Below are 17199 nucleotides of genomic sequence, written 5' to 3'. Positions count from 1 at the left end.
AATCCGAGCGCCAGAAAAAACGCATCAATATTACATAATGCAGGATCTCCTGGCGCAAGGGAAAATGCCCAGTCTTGAGGGTCGCCACGTAATAAAGAAATAATGATCTTAACTTGTTGAACTGGGTCACCAGAGGAGCGAGGTTTCAACGCCAGAAACAGTTTGCAATTATTTTTGAAACTCAGAAATTTAGCTCTATCTCCAGAAAACAAATCAGGAATAGGAATTCTTGGTTCTAACATAGAATTCTGAGCCACAAAGTCTTGAATATTTTGTACTCTTGCAGTGAGATGATCCACACATGAAGACAGACCTTTAATGTCCATCACTACACCTGTGTCCTGAACCACCCAAATGTCTAGGGGAAAAAAAGGCAAAACACGGTGCAAAGAAAAAAAAATGGTCTCAGAACTTCTTTTTTCCCTCTATTGAGAAGCATAGTACCTTGGGCCTCCAGTACTGTTATGAATAGGTAATTCAGAACCACAATGGACCTTGAAGTTCAGAGCACACAAAGTGACCTGACAATAACCAAAAAACATAGGACGAGCTCTGAGACGTGGGAACTCTGCTGACCGCAATCCCTAAACCTATCACACCACACTAGAGGTAGCCGTGGATTGCGCCTAACGCTCCCTATGCAACTCGGCACAGCCTGAGAAACTAGCTAGCCCTGAAAATAGAAAAATAAGCCTACCTTGCCTCAGAGAAATTCCCCAAAGGAAAAGGCAGCCCCCCACATATAATGACTGTGAGTTAAGATGAAAATACAAACACAGAGATGAAATAGATTTAGCAAAGTGAGGCCCGACTTACTGAATAGACCGAGGATAGGAAAGATAGCTTTGCGGTCAACACAAAAACCTACAAACAACCACGCAGAGGGGCAAAAAGACCCTCCGCACCGACTAACGGTACGGAGGTGCTCCCTCTGCGTCCCAGAGCTTCCAGCAAGCAAGAAAAACCAAAATAGCAAGCTGGACAGAAAATATAGCAAACAAAAGTAACACCAGCAGAACTTAGCTTATGCTGGGCAGACAGGCCACAGGAACGATCCAGGAGGAAGCAAGACCAATACTAGAACATTGACTGGAGGCCAGGATCAAAGCACTAGGTGGAGTTAAATAGAGCAGCACCTAACGACTTAACCTCATCACCTGAGGAAGGAAACTCAGAAGCCGCAGTACCACTCACATCCACCAACGGAAGCCCATAGACAGAATCAGCCGAAGTACCACTTGTGACCACAGGAGGGAGCTCGACCACAGAATTCACAACAACAATCGCAATCCCTATGAGGAGGTAAGGCGTGGATTTGGGCTCTTCAAATACATCCCGGTAATCTGACAAAAACTCAGGGACTTCAGAAGGAGTGGAAGGCGAAATTGACAGCAATGGAACATCACCATGTACCCCCTGACAACCCCAGCCGGACACAGACATAGATTTCCAATCCAATACTGGATTATGGACCTGTAGCCATGGCAACCCCAAAACGACCACATCATGCAGATTATGCAACACCAAAAAGCGAATATCCTCCTGATGTGCAGGAGCCATGCACATGGTCAATTGAGTCCAGTACTGAGGCTTATTCTTGGTCAAAGGCGTAGCATCAATTCCTCTCAATGGAATAGGATACTGCAAGGGCTCCAAGAAAAAACCACAGCGCCTGGCAAACTCCAAGTCCATCAAATTCAGGGCAGCGCCTGAATCCACAAATGCCATAGCAGAATAGGACGACAGAGAGCAAATCAGAGTAACGGACAAAAGAGATTTAGACTGTACCGTACTAATGGTGGCAGACCTAGCGAACCGCTTAGTGCGCTTAGGACAATCGGAGATAGCATGAGTGGAATCACCACAGTAAAAACACAGCCCATTCCGACGTCTGTGTTCTTGCCGTTCAGCTCTAGTCAAAGTCCTATCACACTGCATAGGCTCAGGCCTATGCTCAGAGAATACCGCCAAATTGTGCACAGCTGTGCGCTCACGCAAGCGCCGATCGATCTGAATGGCCAAGGACATAGACTCATTCAGACCAGCAGGCGTGAGAAATCCCACCATGACATTCTTAAGGGCTTCAGAAAGACCCTTTCTGAAAATTGCCGCCAGGGCACACTCATTCCACTGAGTAAGCACAGACCACTTTCTAAACTTCTGACAGTACACCTCCGCTTCATCCTGACCCTGACACAAAGCCAGCAAGATTTTCTCTGCCTGATCCACTGAATTTGGTTGATCATAAGGCAATCCAAGCGCCAGAAAAAACGCATCTACATCACGCAATGCAGGATCTCCTGGCGCAAGGGAAAATGCCCTGTCTTGAGGGTCACCACGCAACAAAGAAATAATGATTTTTACTTGTTGAATGGGGTCACCAGAGGAGCGGGGTTTCAAAGCTAGAAACAGTTTACAATTATTTTTGAAATTCAGGAACTTAGATCTATCCCCAGAAAACAAATCAGGAATTGGAATTCTAGGCTCTAACATCGGATTCTGAATCACAAAATCTTGAATGTTTTGTACCCTTGCAGTGAGATGATCCACACAAGAGGACAGACCTTGAATGTCCATATCTACACCTGTGTCCTGAACCACCCAGAGGTTAAGGGGAAAAGAAAGACAAAACACACTGCAGAGAAAAAAAATGGTCTCAGAACTTCTCTTATCCCTCTATTGAGATGTATTAATACTTTGGGCCAGCTGTACTGTTATGGACCTGGTGGTTAGGAGCACCCGGAATGACCTGATGGTTAAACTCACACAGGCAAGCTCTGGGAAGTGGGAGCTCTGCCGACCGCAACCCCTAATCCTATGACACAACTAGAAATAGCCGTGGAGCGTACCTAACACGACCTAGACGCCTCTTCACAGCCTAAGAGCTAACTAGCCCTAAAGATAGAAAATAAAGCCTACCTTGCCTCAGAGAAATTCCCCAAAGGAAAAGGCAGCCCCCGACATATATTGACTGTGAGTTAAGATGAAAGTCACAAACACAGAAATAAAACAGGTTTTAGCAAAGGGAGGCCAGACTTACTAAACAGACTGAGGATAGGAAAGGTATCTTTGCGGTCAGCACAAAACCCTACAAAAAGACCACGCAGAGTGTGCAAAAAGACCTCCGCACCGACTCACGGTGCGGAGGTGCCACTCTGCATCCCAGAGCTTCCAGCTAGCAGGGCAAGATCATGATAGCCAGCTGGACAAGGAAACAATGAACAAATAAATAACTAGCAGGGACTTAGCTTCTGCTGGAGTAGACAGGTCACCAGAAAGATCCAAGAGCGAACTGAACCAGTACAAGAACATTGACAGCTGGCATGGAGTAACGATCTGAGTGGAGTTAAATAGAACAGCCAGCCAAAGAATAAACTACGTCACCTGTGGAAGGAACCTCAGAAGCAGCAGCTCCACTCACAGCCACCAGAGGGAGTCCATGGACAGAACTCGCCGAAGTACCATTCATGACCACAGGAGGGAGTTCGATAACAGAATTCACAACACCAACGTGGTGTACATGATACAATGTACGAGGTGCCCTGGAAGTATTTATATTGGGGAAACTATGCAAAGACTACAAACTAGCATGAATCTACACAGACACACAATCAGGAATGAAATGGACACACCGGTGGGAAAACATTTCTCTGGACCTGGACACAGTATGACAGATTTAAAAGTCTTAATACTAAAAGGTGATTTTAAGGACCACAGGGAAAGAAAAATTTTGGAATACAAACTAATGAATATGTTTAATTCGTTGACACTAGGACTCAATTTAACACTTGGATTTATGAGTCACTACATGGATACAATTCACACCTCCACCAGATGGACTCCAGGTAACTAAGAACATTTTCCCACTGCCTCTCCATTTGTAAGAAAATGCCTAATTTGATTACCTTGGCTTATCTATCGATTCATCACACTTTCCACCCCCTAACAAATGTCCTGCTGTACTATTCTTTAATTGTTGTGCTTGTTTCTTATTAATCTATTTGTAATCTTGCCTGAAGAAGGAGCCACTGTGCTCTGTAAGCTTGCAAACATATTATTTTCTGGTTAGCCAACAAAGGTATCACTCCTAGAATACTTCTGTCATCATTGGGCAGAAAAGTATTCACATCGAATAAATCAAACAGTCCTTTATGTAAGACTAGGCACAGTACATTAACATGGTTGTGTTCACACAACAGCACAGTCATTAGTTGTCGCAGGCACAGTAAATCACGGTAAATCAACACTGACTTTTCTCCAGCTCCACTACCACAGAGGAGTGTTCATCACCCAGACACCTCACATTTGCTGCTCGCTCACTAGTCCAACACATAGACTGCTCAGCTACCCCAGCTGACAGACCACCAGTGAACATGGCCTGGTTCTAATCCTAGCTAACTGGGTGCATCTAATCAGTACCTCTAGTAGTAGGATTTAACTCTGTCCTAGCTGGCTTTTCCTATAATATCTATAGGACCAGGGCACTGGTTCGAATCAAGGAGCATCCATGAAGAAGATTTCCCAAGAAAAGAGGAATTGTATCATCCTGCTCATAAATAGCGGTCTCTTGGCTAAGACAATTGCCAAACTGCATCGTGAAAAAATTGATAGTTGTTCAGGTGATCTGCTGAGCGCTGCCCTTGGTCATCCAGTCAAAGGTAGAAATGTGAAATATTTTATAAAAATGTATTTGCTGCACATTTCGGAGCAGTTTGTGCCCCTTCTTCAGGCACACCATGAAAATACCATACACAGTTGTGCTCAAAAGTTTACATACCCCAGCAGAATTTTTGCTTTCTTGGCCTTTTTTCAGAGAATATGAATGATAACATCAAAACTTTTTCTCCACTCATGGTTAGTGGTTGGGTGAAAAACTATGCAAAGAGATTAAATAATCAAATAACGTGACTTGATCTTGTCGCCATTCTTCAAATTTTTATGTGAATACTGAATGAAGGACATATGTTAACTATAAAAAGAGGTTATATGCTTCTGTATGAAGAGTCAAAGATTCAGCCAAGACATCCAAACATCCAAAGGACCAGAGACAGAGAGTGTCAGAAATTCAGCCAAGACATCATGCCTCCACTACAAGGTACACAGATTTGTCATTCTACTGGATGCCAGCATAGGGGACCTGGAAGAATACAGATATGCTCCACTGACCATCGTGAATCCATGGATACATTTGGAGAAAGCCAGGATTGGGACCCGCCGGTCGTCTGGCTCCATGGAGATGTTCGGAGAAGCCAGGTTGTGACCCTCTGGTCAATAGGCCTTGGCCTTGTACCTGAATGGACTGTCATCTTCCTAAGCTTGTCATTGCCTCCTCTCTGGGTGCATGTCAAAGGTGGGGTAGTCGGCTTTGGAAGCTCTGAAGTAACAGCTGTCTCTTATCCCAGCAAGTCAGTGGAACGGTGAGACTCTGTAATGTGCACCATCTAGGGTATTTTGCTGGGACTGTTCTACATGCTATCTGCCTGTTTTGTGGTTCAACAATGTATTGCCACACTGTTTTGACCTCACACTGTGTTGTCTAAGTAGCGTAATACCCATGGTAAAAGGGTGGGCGTTCTGTGGGATGATCCCTGGTCCGTGCGGTTTCGGCTAGTGGACTGGGGTGCCCACTGATCCCCCCCGTGTCTCCACAATGACATAGTTGGAATTAAAGTTGACAAACTGTTTGATAGGGAAAGATTCTCCTGTTGAGACAGAGGAAAAACTTTTTTCTTCATGTTTCATCATGTTGCAACATAAATATATTTTTCCATTACACTAAAAAGAAACCTATGATTCTCTTGTTCTACTGGGGTCAACATGATTTTTGAGTTTGACGTTTCTACAGAAGAAAATGTATGGATGTATGGGGATGTTTCCCAATAATATGGGGTCAATAGTAAGTATTCCCCAATGTTTTGATGAAACTTCTCTAATTATTTTATGAGAAATGGTTAACAGACTATATTTAATTCTATTCTCAATTCCATTGGTACTATTTTCCATTGATCGTGTTTTTATTTTTGCTTATTTTTCTAAACACTCATTTTGATTCATCCTTACTGCATGTTTGAAAGCATTGTTTATTATTTTTTTCGGATAATGTTTTTCCATAAATCTTTTTTTTAGAATATGATCTTCTTTCAAAAAATCCATGTTACTTGTACAGTTTTTACATATTCTTCTATATTGCCAAATCTATTATTTCTTATCCGTTTTGGGTAATGTTAAATTCTAAACCGTTATTTACATCAACACTTTAGAAGAAAGTTGAAGTCAAAATGGAGTCTTGCTTCCCCTTAAAAATCTTCAAATCTAGAAATACAATAGCTGTAGGGGAGACATTTTGAGAAAATGTGAAACCCCATGAACACAATGTATTTTACTTTGAGGGTGTGACCTATCTGCAGTTGAGGGGCTGTGCGATGGAGACAGACTTTGCACCCAGATAGGCAAATCTTTTTTGGGGTAATTTTGAGTCCGTCCACATCGCTCGGCTCTCCCTGACGATGGGCTACATCTATTACTACAAAAGGTTCATAGACGACCTGTTCACTATATGGACAGGATTTGACTTGAAATTTTCTCAAAATTGCTGATTTGACAAAATGTAAAAGTGGAAGCTATTTATTTCTAAGCAAATTACAAAATATGTGACATAATCTATGCCCTTGCTTTGAATGCAAACTCCCTATTTGGGTTGGCGGATTGCTCTAAATAAAATATAAAATAAAGTGCAATTGCAACCCAGGGTCCACCATGCAGGGATGAACCTGCTGCTAGTGTGAACAGTGATGGAAGAAAACAGTGAGTGTTACCTTAAACACAGTGTTAACGCCACACCAAATGATTGGAACACTGAGTACCAAGCTCAGTTACTTCACAGAGAGGTACCGCACTAAGAATGCTAAGTACCCTGTCAACGTAACAGGGATGTAAGCACGTGAATTGAGCTTGCTCTGCAACTAAACTGTGCTAACCGCTCATACGAATGAAGCAGATGCTGTGCCCAGTGGCGTAGGAAGGGGGGTGCGGGGGGGGGCGGTCCGCCCCGGGCGGCACAATGCTGGGGGCGGCCGGCGCTGCAGGAGAAGAAGATTAAAAAAAAAAAAAAAAAGACGCCCCTTTAAATCTTCGTGCGGCGCCGTCCGCCGCCACGACCAGGGCCAGCTCCCCCCACCCCCGGGTCCCGCCCCCGCCCCCCGCTCTAATACTCACCTCTCCTGGTTCCTGCGGCTTCAGCGTCCTCTGACTCTGCGACGTCTCAGAGCAGAGGGCGCGATGACGTCACTACTGTGCGCGCCGCTCTGCCTCTCTGTCCTGAGCGTCGCAGAGCCGGAGAGACGCTGACTGCACCGGACCTGCGCTGGGAACGGGAGAGGTGAGGATTTTACTTTTTTTTTTTTTTTTCTTTATGTCTGACTGGGGCTGGGGCAATGCTGGAGACCATGGGGCAGATTGCTGGACACACTGGGGCAATACAGGAGACCATGGGGCAGATTGCTGGACACACTGGGGCAATACAGGAGACCATGGGGCAGATTGCTGGACATACTGGGGCAATACAGGAGACTATGGGGCAGATTGCTGGACACACTGGGGCAATACAGGAGACCATGGGGCAGATTGCTGGACACACTGGGGCAATACAGGAGACTATGGGGCAGATTGCTGGACACACTGGGGCAATACAGGAGACCATGGGGCAGATTGCTGGACACACTGGGGCAATACAGGAGACCATGGGGCAGATTGCTGGACACACTGGGGCAATACAGGAGACTATGGGGCAGATTGCTGGACACACTGGGGCAATACTGGAGACCATGGGGCAGAATGCTGGACACACTGGGGCAATACTGGAGACCATGGGGCAGAATGCTGGACACACTGGGGCAATACTGGAGACCATGGGGCAGAATGCTGGACACACTGGGGCAATACAGGAGACCATGGGGCAGATTGCTGGACACACTGGGGCAATACAGGAGACTATGGGGCAGATTGCTGGACACACTGGGGCAATACAGGAGACCATGGGGCAGATTGCTGGACACACTGGGGCAATACAGGAGACCATGGGGCAGATTGCTGGACACACTGGGGCAATACAGGAGACTATGGGGCAGATTGCTGGACACACTGGGGCAATACTGGAGACCATGGGGCAGAATGCTGGACACACTGGGGCAATACTGGAGACCATGGGGCAGAATGCTGGACACACTGGGGCAATACTGGAGACCATGGGGCAGAATGCTGGACACACTGGGGCAATACAGGAGACCATGGGGCAGATTGCTGGACACACTGGGGCAATACAGGAGACTATGGGGCAGATTGCTGGACACACTGGGGCAATACAGGAGACCATGGGGCAGATTGCTGGACACACTGGGGCAATACAGGAGACCATGGGGCAGATTGCTGGACACACTGGGGCAATACAGGAGACCATGGGGCAGATTGCTGGACACACTGGGGCAATACTGGAGACCCTGGGGCAGATTGCTGGACACACTGGGGCAATACTGGAGACCCTGGGGCAGATTTCTGGACACATTGAGGCAATGCTGGAGACCCTGGGGCAGACTTCTGGACACACTGGGGCAGACTTCTGGACACACTGGGGCAATGCTGGACACTGGGGCAGATTGCTGGACACACTGGGGGTAATATACTGGACACACTGGGGCAATGCTGGACACTGGGGGTAATATGCTGGACACACTGGGGCAGACTGCTGGACACACTGGGGAAAGGCTGGACACTGGGGCAGATTGCTGGACACACTGAGGGCAGATTGCTGGACACACTGGGGGTAATATGCTGGACATACTGGGGCAGATTGCTGGACACACTGGGGGTAATATGCTGGACACACTGGGGCAGACTTCTGGACACACTGGGGCAATTCTGGACACTGGGGCAGATTGCTGGACACACTGGGGGTAATATACTGGACACACTGGGGCAATGCTGGACACTGGGGGTAATATGCTGGACACACTGGGGCAGACTGCTGGACACACTGGGGAAAGGCTGGACACTGGGGCAGATTGCTGGACACACTGAGGGCAGATTGCTGGACACACTGGGGGTAATATGCTGGACATACTGGGGCAGATTGCTGGACACACTGGGGGTAATATGCTGGACACACTGGGGCAGATTGCTGGACAACATGGGGGTAATATGCTGGACACACTGGGGCAGATTGCTGGACAACATGGGGGTAATATGCTGGACACACTGGGGGCAGGACTTGAGGCATGGGCAGAATGTAGATACGGGGCATGATTGGAGACACGGGGCAGGATTGGATCATGGGGCAGGACGGATACGATGGAGGCTGGTGGGGCAGGATGGGGAGATCATATGGGGTAGAATGGATACTCATGAGGGCAGGATACGACAACATATGGCTGGAGCCAGGAATGAGATAAACGGGGCCAGGGTGGGGAATATTATTACCATAGGGGATAATTAAGGGATATTGTTACTGCAGTGATGTATTTATTTTATTTTTTGAGTATACTGTTTTAAATGGGGGGGGGGCGGTCCTGTTACTGTGAAGAGTGACACTATATCACCTTTTTTTCTTCATGTGGTGTAATGTAGAAGTTGTGAAAAATTAAGTAATGTGTTCTGCAAGCGGAGCTCGAGATAACTGTGTTATTTCCTGCAGAAACGAGTCCTGGCTGGAAGGAATGATGGCGGTCTGTGCTGGATGAAAGATGAAGGACTTCACCTAGAGACGTCACTGGTGAGTCAGTGTTACCTATACACTGACACTATACACTGTATACTATATAGAGGTCCTGTGTATAATGTCACCAGTGATCTCTGTATTACCTGTACACACACTGCATACTAAGTACAAATCTCCTGTGAATACTGGCACTTATGGTGATAGTATTGTGGGTTTTTTTTTATTACTGATCAGTATTGTAGTATTCAGTCACTATGTGGTGGTAATATGTGGTCTGGAAATGGTGCGGTGGTATTTGTCCCTTGTATGTAGTATTATTCGGTCACTGTGGCCTGGTCATGGTGTGGTGGTATTAAGTCACAGGTGTGGCATGTGGGGGTGACACCATTAGGCCCAGTTTAAGTTCTACAAAACAGGAAAACCATTTTTGGCAACCTTTGTGTGTATTGAGATGGGGGGGGGGGGGGCGCCAAACTCGGGATCAGCCCCGGGCGGCAAAAGCTCTAGCTACGCCTCTGGCTGTGCCAAGAGAAGGAACTCTTATGACGTTAGGTACAATACCCTGTCGACTTCACTGAGAGGACGCATAATGGTTGAGCTTGCTCTGTAACCGAACAGTGCTAACCGCACACATGAACAAGATAGATGCTAAGCCAAGCGGCAAGTTACCCCAGTCATGACACTACTGAACTTGTGACTGACCAGCACCTTAAGCATATAGAAAACTAGAGACTCAGGCATTGAGCCAAGGGTGCGGAACTGCATAAGTGTGCTACCTGCCTGCCAATGTGTACAGTCTTTGAGCATAAACAGACTCACGCAAACATGCAGAGTGGTAGAGTAACCACCCACTCATAGCAAAATATAAATGACATTAGGGCGCCCGCGTGCGCCGCTAAGAGCCTTTTATACTCTAGGCTCCACCCCAAACACTCATGCCCAGTCGGTCGAGACATCGGCCGCGGACCAATCCGGAGCTGCCACATCACCAGAGCAGCTAACGTCCGACCACCAATAAGAAGACGCTACATCAGAGACATGCTCAGTAAGGTGATCTCTGGACTTACACTCCAGAGCGCAAGGCTGCACCTGCATATCACTGATTACCATAGACTTGGCTGAAGAGCCAGCAGTAACCAAATGTATACCACGAGCCTGAGCAAGACGCTGGGATCGACGTCTGTCCTGAGCAGCAATCGCAGCGACTGGACCTCAATGGGAGACCACAGTACCCGATAAGGCTTGGCATCTATCCGTGCAGTGGGAGAAACCTGACGCCTAACACTTCCATCCAGCATCTTGCCAGCATATTTAGTAAGGAAGAAGCTGGCAAGATCCTTCATGGGAGATATATATCACCGAGGTGGCTTGCCCCAGTGATGTGAAACCCGGTAAAAAGTTATAGTGCTGAAAGGGTTTTTAAAGGGTCTGTATTTTTGGTCCATATTTTAGGAATGAATGGAAGATCAGGGTGGGACTAGTCGCTCCCATCCTTCAATCACGGAGGTACAGCTAATATATCAGAGTAGCTCAACTGCTCCATAGTGATCTGTGTGTAGAGAGGTGAAAGGACCTGTATGTGCTAGTCAGTCTTGGTCTGAGGCTGACTAAGAAATCCATGTAATTAACAGAATGAGTAAATCCATCTTTAATAAAAATTCCTGTTTACACTAAGCTATCTCGTGTCTATACCTACCTCTACCACTGCCAAAGTGAGTGTTCCCTTACAATTATTGCTTGGAGTGAGAGCAGAGAGCAGAAATCCCCAAAAGCACAAGCAATTGGTGGGTAAATCTGTATGTTGTGGGTGAAGGCAATTTCAGCTATTTAGGCACAGGCTGGAAACGTGGAGAAGCAGATAAAGCAGATGGTCCAGGTCAATGTCCAGCAGCAGCAGTAATGGCAGCAGCAGCAGTAATGGCAGCAACAACAGCAGACTCAGCAGGAGATCATCAAACTCCTGATGCAGCAGTTCCAGCTACAGCAACAACAATTACAGCAGCAGGAGCTGTACCAGCAGCTGATGAAACTCCTAGCAAAAGTGGTCCACGGCAGGTAAGGCACCAAATCGATGGTTACGATACCCAGCTGAGGAAAACAGTAAGAGGTGCATTGCAGAAGATGACTCCCGGAGATGACATTGAGCTGTTCCTGACTGTGTTTGAGAGGATGGGAGAAACTGTCTCCAGAGAATTTGGCCAAGGTTATGGCGCCATTTCTTTATGTTTGAAGTTTATAAACTTCAATAAAACTTCCGGTTTGCACTAAGTCACCTCGCGCCTATACTGACCTTAACCGATGCCAGGGTCAGTGCTCCTATACTATACTATGTATATATAAGTGTTATTTGCTGTATATATAGGGATAAATGTGCAATTTCCTCCGATGCCATCAGCAATCATCATTATTTTTTTGTTGCTTTGTAAGTACACACTACATGCTGCATATTTTCTTGAGATACTTTTTAGATCTAATAGAGACACAGTTACATTTTCTGCTAATTGTTTAACATACAGAAGTAAGGAAATACAAATATTAAGCAGGAAAATCTTTAATTTTCTGTTCATGTAAATGTTACTTGCTTTTAAATATAAAAATTTCATTAAGCAATACAATTTCTTTAAAACTTTTATGTGGTGCCTTAGTTTCTATGGTGACCTAATCTGCTTGACTTTTGTAGTGAAGCAAACAAGACTACACTGATGCACAAAGAAGTACCTTTGGAATTAGATCTGCTCTGCTCTAGAAATTATAAGTAGAGATGAGTGAATATTTCAATGTTCGGTTGGGATTACAATCACAGATTTTGCCATATTCGCCAAATTATTTGTCTAATATTTGCCAAACGTCATTGGAGTCAATTGGGGCAAAAATAAATGCATACACAACACCTTCAAACTGGCCCAAAAGCTGCCAAAACAAATCAAACTAGGGGCAGACACTGGGAATGTGGCCTTAATTGACCCACAGTACAAATTTTGGAATGGAAATGCAGAAATCAGCCATGCATGAGGTATCAGGATCTGAACTTCAAATTAAGATGAGGTGGGTGAGGCATCAGTGTAGGCTTCCTGTGCTGGGAGCCCTTATGCCACATGCAACAGCTCAACCTACTTTGATGCTTAGTCACACTCAGGTGGCACAAATATCAGTTTTGTAGACTACTATTGTCAGAAAAATGTAAGGATAGTAATACGGGTAGTTGACTCAAAGGCAAAGTGGAGGTCTGCCGGTCTCAGAGGCCTACCGCTACAGGCAACATACATGAAGGAGACCCAACTGGGAGTCTACACATTTCCAAAAATTAGTAGCAGACACCACCAAAGAGGCATCAATTGCAATAGAGTAGAACTAGTATAATGGGGACCAACACCTCGGCGTGACTAGGTGGCCTGCCAAATCCAACTTTGGATAAGCAGCAGCAGGCGACACCACAACCCAAGGAGGAACAAGGATATGGTACCAGGTGCTACTCCAGGGCTGACCTACAGAGGGTGGCAGCTGACCCCTCTGTAGGCTGGTATGACCCAAAGGAGGTATAAAGAATGCAAGCAGGCATTGTAGGGACACTGGAACCACGGGTGCAGATGGAACCGGCTGAAAAGCACTGGCAGATGTGGACTGGACTGGCTGTTATACAGATGCGCACTAGCAGGTGTGGACTGGACCAGGTGTTAGACAGATAGGCACTGGCAGGTGTGAGCTGGACCAGGTGTTGAACAGATGGACTCTGACAGATGCGGGCTCGACCGGGTTTAAGACAGAGAACTAGCATGTGCAGGCTGGACCAGGTGTTGAACAGATGGGCGCTGGCAGGTGCAGGTTGGACTGGCAGTTAGACAGGTGAACACTGGCAGGTGCAGGCTGGACCGGATGAGAAACTGGCAGGTGCAGACTGGGCCTGGTATTTGACAGATGGGCACTGGCAGGTGCGGGCTGGAGCAGGTGTTGAACAGATGGGCACTGGTTGGTGCTGGCTGGACCGGCTGATAGACAGAAGAGCACAGACAGGTATGAGCAGATGGGGTACAGGGCAGACAGGCAGACCTGGGGAACCTGACAACTAGCAAGAATGCAAAGCAAACTAACAACATGGCTCAGGTACCTCCATGTTGGAGGAGGAACCTTAAATAGAGGTGTCACCTAGCTACTCCACTCCCTTTCCATGGAGCCGCATAGCGGTACGCTTTGTGTTGTGAATTCTGTTGTCGAACTCCCTCCTGTGGTCGTGAATGGTACTTCGGCGAGTTCTGTCTATGGGCTCCCTCTGGTGGCTGTGAGTGAAGCTGCTGCTTCTGAGGTTCCTTACACAGGTGACGTGGTTTATCCTTTGGTTGACTGCTCTATTTAACTCCTCTCAGATCGTTACTCCATGCCAGCTGTCAATGTTTTTGCATTGGTTCAGTTCGCTCCTGGATCTCTCTGGTGACCTGCCTTCTCCTGCAGAAGCTAAGTTCCTGATAGTCTTTATTTGTTCATTGTTTTCTTGTCCAGCTGGTTTTCATGATTTTGTCTTGCTAGCTGGAAGCTCTGGGATGCAGAGTGGCCCCTCCGCACCGTGAGTTACCTTTCCTATCCTCTGTCAAATTTAGTAAGTCTGGCCTCCCTTTGCTGAAACCTGTTTCATTTCTGCGTTTGTGACTTTCATCTTTACTCATAGTCAATATATGTGGGGGGCTTCCTTTACCTTTGGGGAATTTCTCTGAGGCAAGGTAGGCTTTATTTTCTATCTCTAGGGCTAGATAGTTCTTAGGCTGTGACGAGGCGCCTAGGTCTGGTCAGGAGCGCTCCACGGCTATTTCTAGTGTGTGCGATAGGATTAGGGCTTGTGGTCAGCAGAGCTCCCACATCCCAGAGCTCGTCCTGTATGAGGTTTAACTATCAGGTCATTCCGGGTGCTCCTAACCACCAGGTCACAACAGCTTTATAAATGAGGGCCAGAAAGTACATGTGCTCCAGTAGATGGCAAGCGCTGCATCAAGTGGCCTCCGCTCCTCTTCCTCCACCTTAACATCACACACAGTACAGTTCTCAGAGGTAGCACCCCAATTTCCCCCACATCACAAATCTCCAACCGCCCAACTGACTGTAGGGAACCACAGTGCCATGATCCATTTTTGATTCGAGGCAGCTCTGGTTCCACTATGTTTTAAATGTAGCTTTTTTTCCTTTCAGGACCTGCATGGTTAATGTCAGTTTCTCTTGCTGGCAGTCTGTTGCAACTGCAGACTTGTTAGGTCAGCTGATGTGGGTGGTGACCACTCCCACCATCCTTTAAATGGTTACCTGATGCATCATCTGACTGTTGGTGAAAGAGTTATTCTATGGAGATCAGCCAGGCAGTTGCAGCTCTTCTGGAGTTTGGAGACCTGTTTCTGTGTCATCTGTGGTGTGGAGCTTTGCAGCGGAGTCTGGAAACTGTTGTGAATTCTGTTATCGAACTCCCCCCTGTGGTCATGAATGGTACTTCGGCGAGTTCTGTCCATGGACTCCCTCTGGTGGCTGTGAGTGGAGCTGCTGCTTCTGAGGTTCCTTCCACAGGTGACGTAGTTTATTCTTTGGCTGGCTGCTCTATTTAACTCCACTCAGATCGTTACTCCATGCCAGCTGTCAATGTTCTTGTACTGGTTCAGTTCGCTCTTGGATCTTTCTGGTGACCTGTCTACTCCAGCAGAAGCTAAGTCCCTGCTAGTCAATTATTTGTTCATTGTTTTCTTGTCCAGCTTGCTATCATGATTTTGCCTTGCTAGCTGTAAGCTCTGGGATGCAGAGTGGCACCTCCGCACCGTGAGTCGGTGCGGAGGTCTTTTTGCACACTCTGCGTGGTCTTTTTGTAGTTTTTTGTGCTGACCGCAAAGTTACCTTTCCTATCCTCAGTCTGTTTAGTAAGTCTGGCCTCCCTTTGCTGTAACCTGATTCATTTCTGTGTTTGTGACTTTCATCTTAACTCACAGTCAATATATGTGGGGGGCTGCCTTTTTCTTTGGGGAATTTCTCTGAGGCCAGGTAGGCTTTATTTTCTATCTCTAGGGCTAGTTAGCTCTTAGGCTGTGAAGAGGCGTCTAGGCAGAGTTAGGTACGCACCACGGCTATTTCTAGTGTGTGTGATAGGATTAGGGATTGCGGTCAGCAGAGCTCCCACTTCCCAGAGCTTGTCCTTTGTTAGTTTAACCATCAGGTCGTTTCGGGTGCTCCTAACCACCAGGTCCATAACAGTACAGCTAGCCCAAAGTGTTAATGCATCTCAATAGAGGGATAAGAGAAGTTCTGAGACCATTTTTTTTCTCTGCAGTGTGTTTTGTCTTTCTTTTCCCCTAAACCTCTGGGTGGTTCAGGACACAGGTGTAGCTATGGACATTCAAGGTCTGTCCTCTTGTGTGGATCATCTCACTGCAAAGGTAGAAAACATTCAAGATTTTGTGGTTCAGAATCTGATGTTAGAGCCTAGAATTCCGATTCCTGATTTGTTTTCTGGGGATAGATCTAAGTTCCTGAATTTCAAAAATAATTGTAAACTGTTTCTTGCTTTGAAACCCCGCTCCTCTGGTGACCCCGTTCAACAAGTAAAAATCATTATTTCTTTGTTGCGTGGCGACTCTCAAGACTGGGCATTTTCCCTTGCGCCAAGAGATCCTGCATTGCGTGATGTAGATGCGTTTTTTCTGGCGCTTGGATTGCTTTATGATGAACCAAATTCAGTGGATCAGGCAGAGAAAATCTTGCTGGCTTTGTGTCAGGGTCAGGATGAAGCGGAGGTATATTGTCAGAAGTTTAGAAAGTGGTCTGTGCTTACTCAGTGTAATGAGCGTGCCCTGGCGGCAATTTTCAGAAAGGGTCTTTCTGAAGCCTTTAAGGATGTCATGGTGGGATTTCCCACGCCTGCTGGTCTGAATGAGTCTATGTCCTTGGCCATTCAGATCGATCGGCGCTTGCGTGAGCGCAAAGCTGTGCACCATTTGGCGGTATTCTCTGAGCATAGGCCTGAGCCTATGCAATGTGATAGGACTTTGACCAGAGCTGAACGGCAAGAACACAGACGTCGGAATGGGCTGTGTTTTTACTGTAGTGATTCCACTCATGCTATCTCCGATTGTCCTAAGCGCACTAAGCGGTTCGCTAGGTCTGCCACTATTGGTACGGTACAGTCTAAATTTCTTTTGTCCGTTACTCTGATTTGCTCTTTGTCGTCCTATTCTGTTATGGCATTTGTGGATTCAGGCGCTGCCCTGAATTTGATGGACTTGGAGTTTGCCAGGCGCTGTGGTTTTTTCTTGGAGCCCTTGCAGTATCCTATTCCATTGAGAGGAATTGATGCTACGCCTTTGGCCAAGAATAAGCCTCAGTACTGGACTCAATTGACCATGTGCATGGCTCCTGCACATCAGGAGGATATTCGCTTTTTGGTGTTGCATAATCTGCATGATGTGGTCGTTTTGGGGTTGCCATGGCTACAGGTCCATAATCCAGTATTGGATTGGAAATCTATGTCT

The sequence above is a fragment of the Ranitomeya imitator genome, chromosome 4 (genome assembly GCF_032444005.1).
Source record: "Ranitomeya imitator isolate aRanImi1 chromosome 4, aRanImi1.pri, whole genome shotgun sequence".
NCBI classification, from domain to species: domain Eukaryota; kingdom Metazoa; phylum Chordata; class Amphibia; order Anura; family Dendrobatidae; genus Ranitomeya; species Ranitomeya imitator.
Note: the sequence above shows the minus strand (reverse complement) of the source record.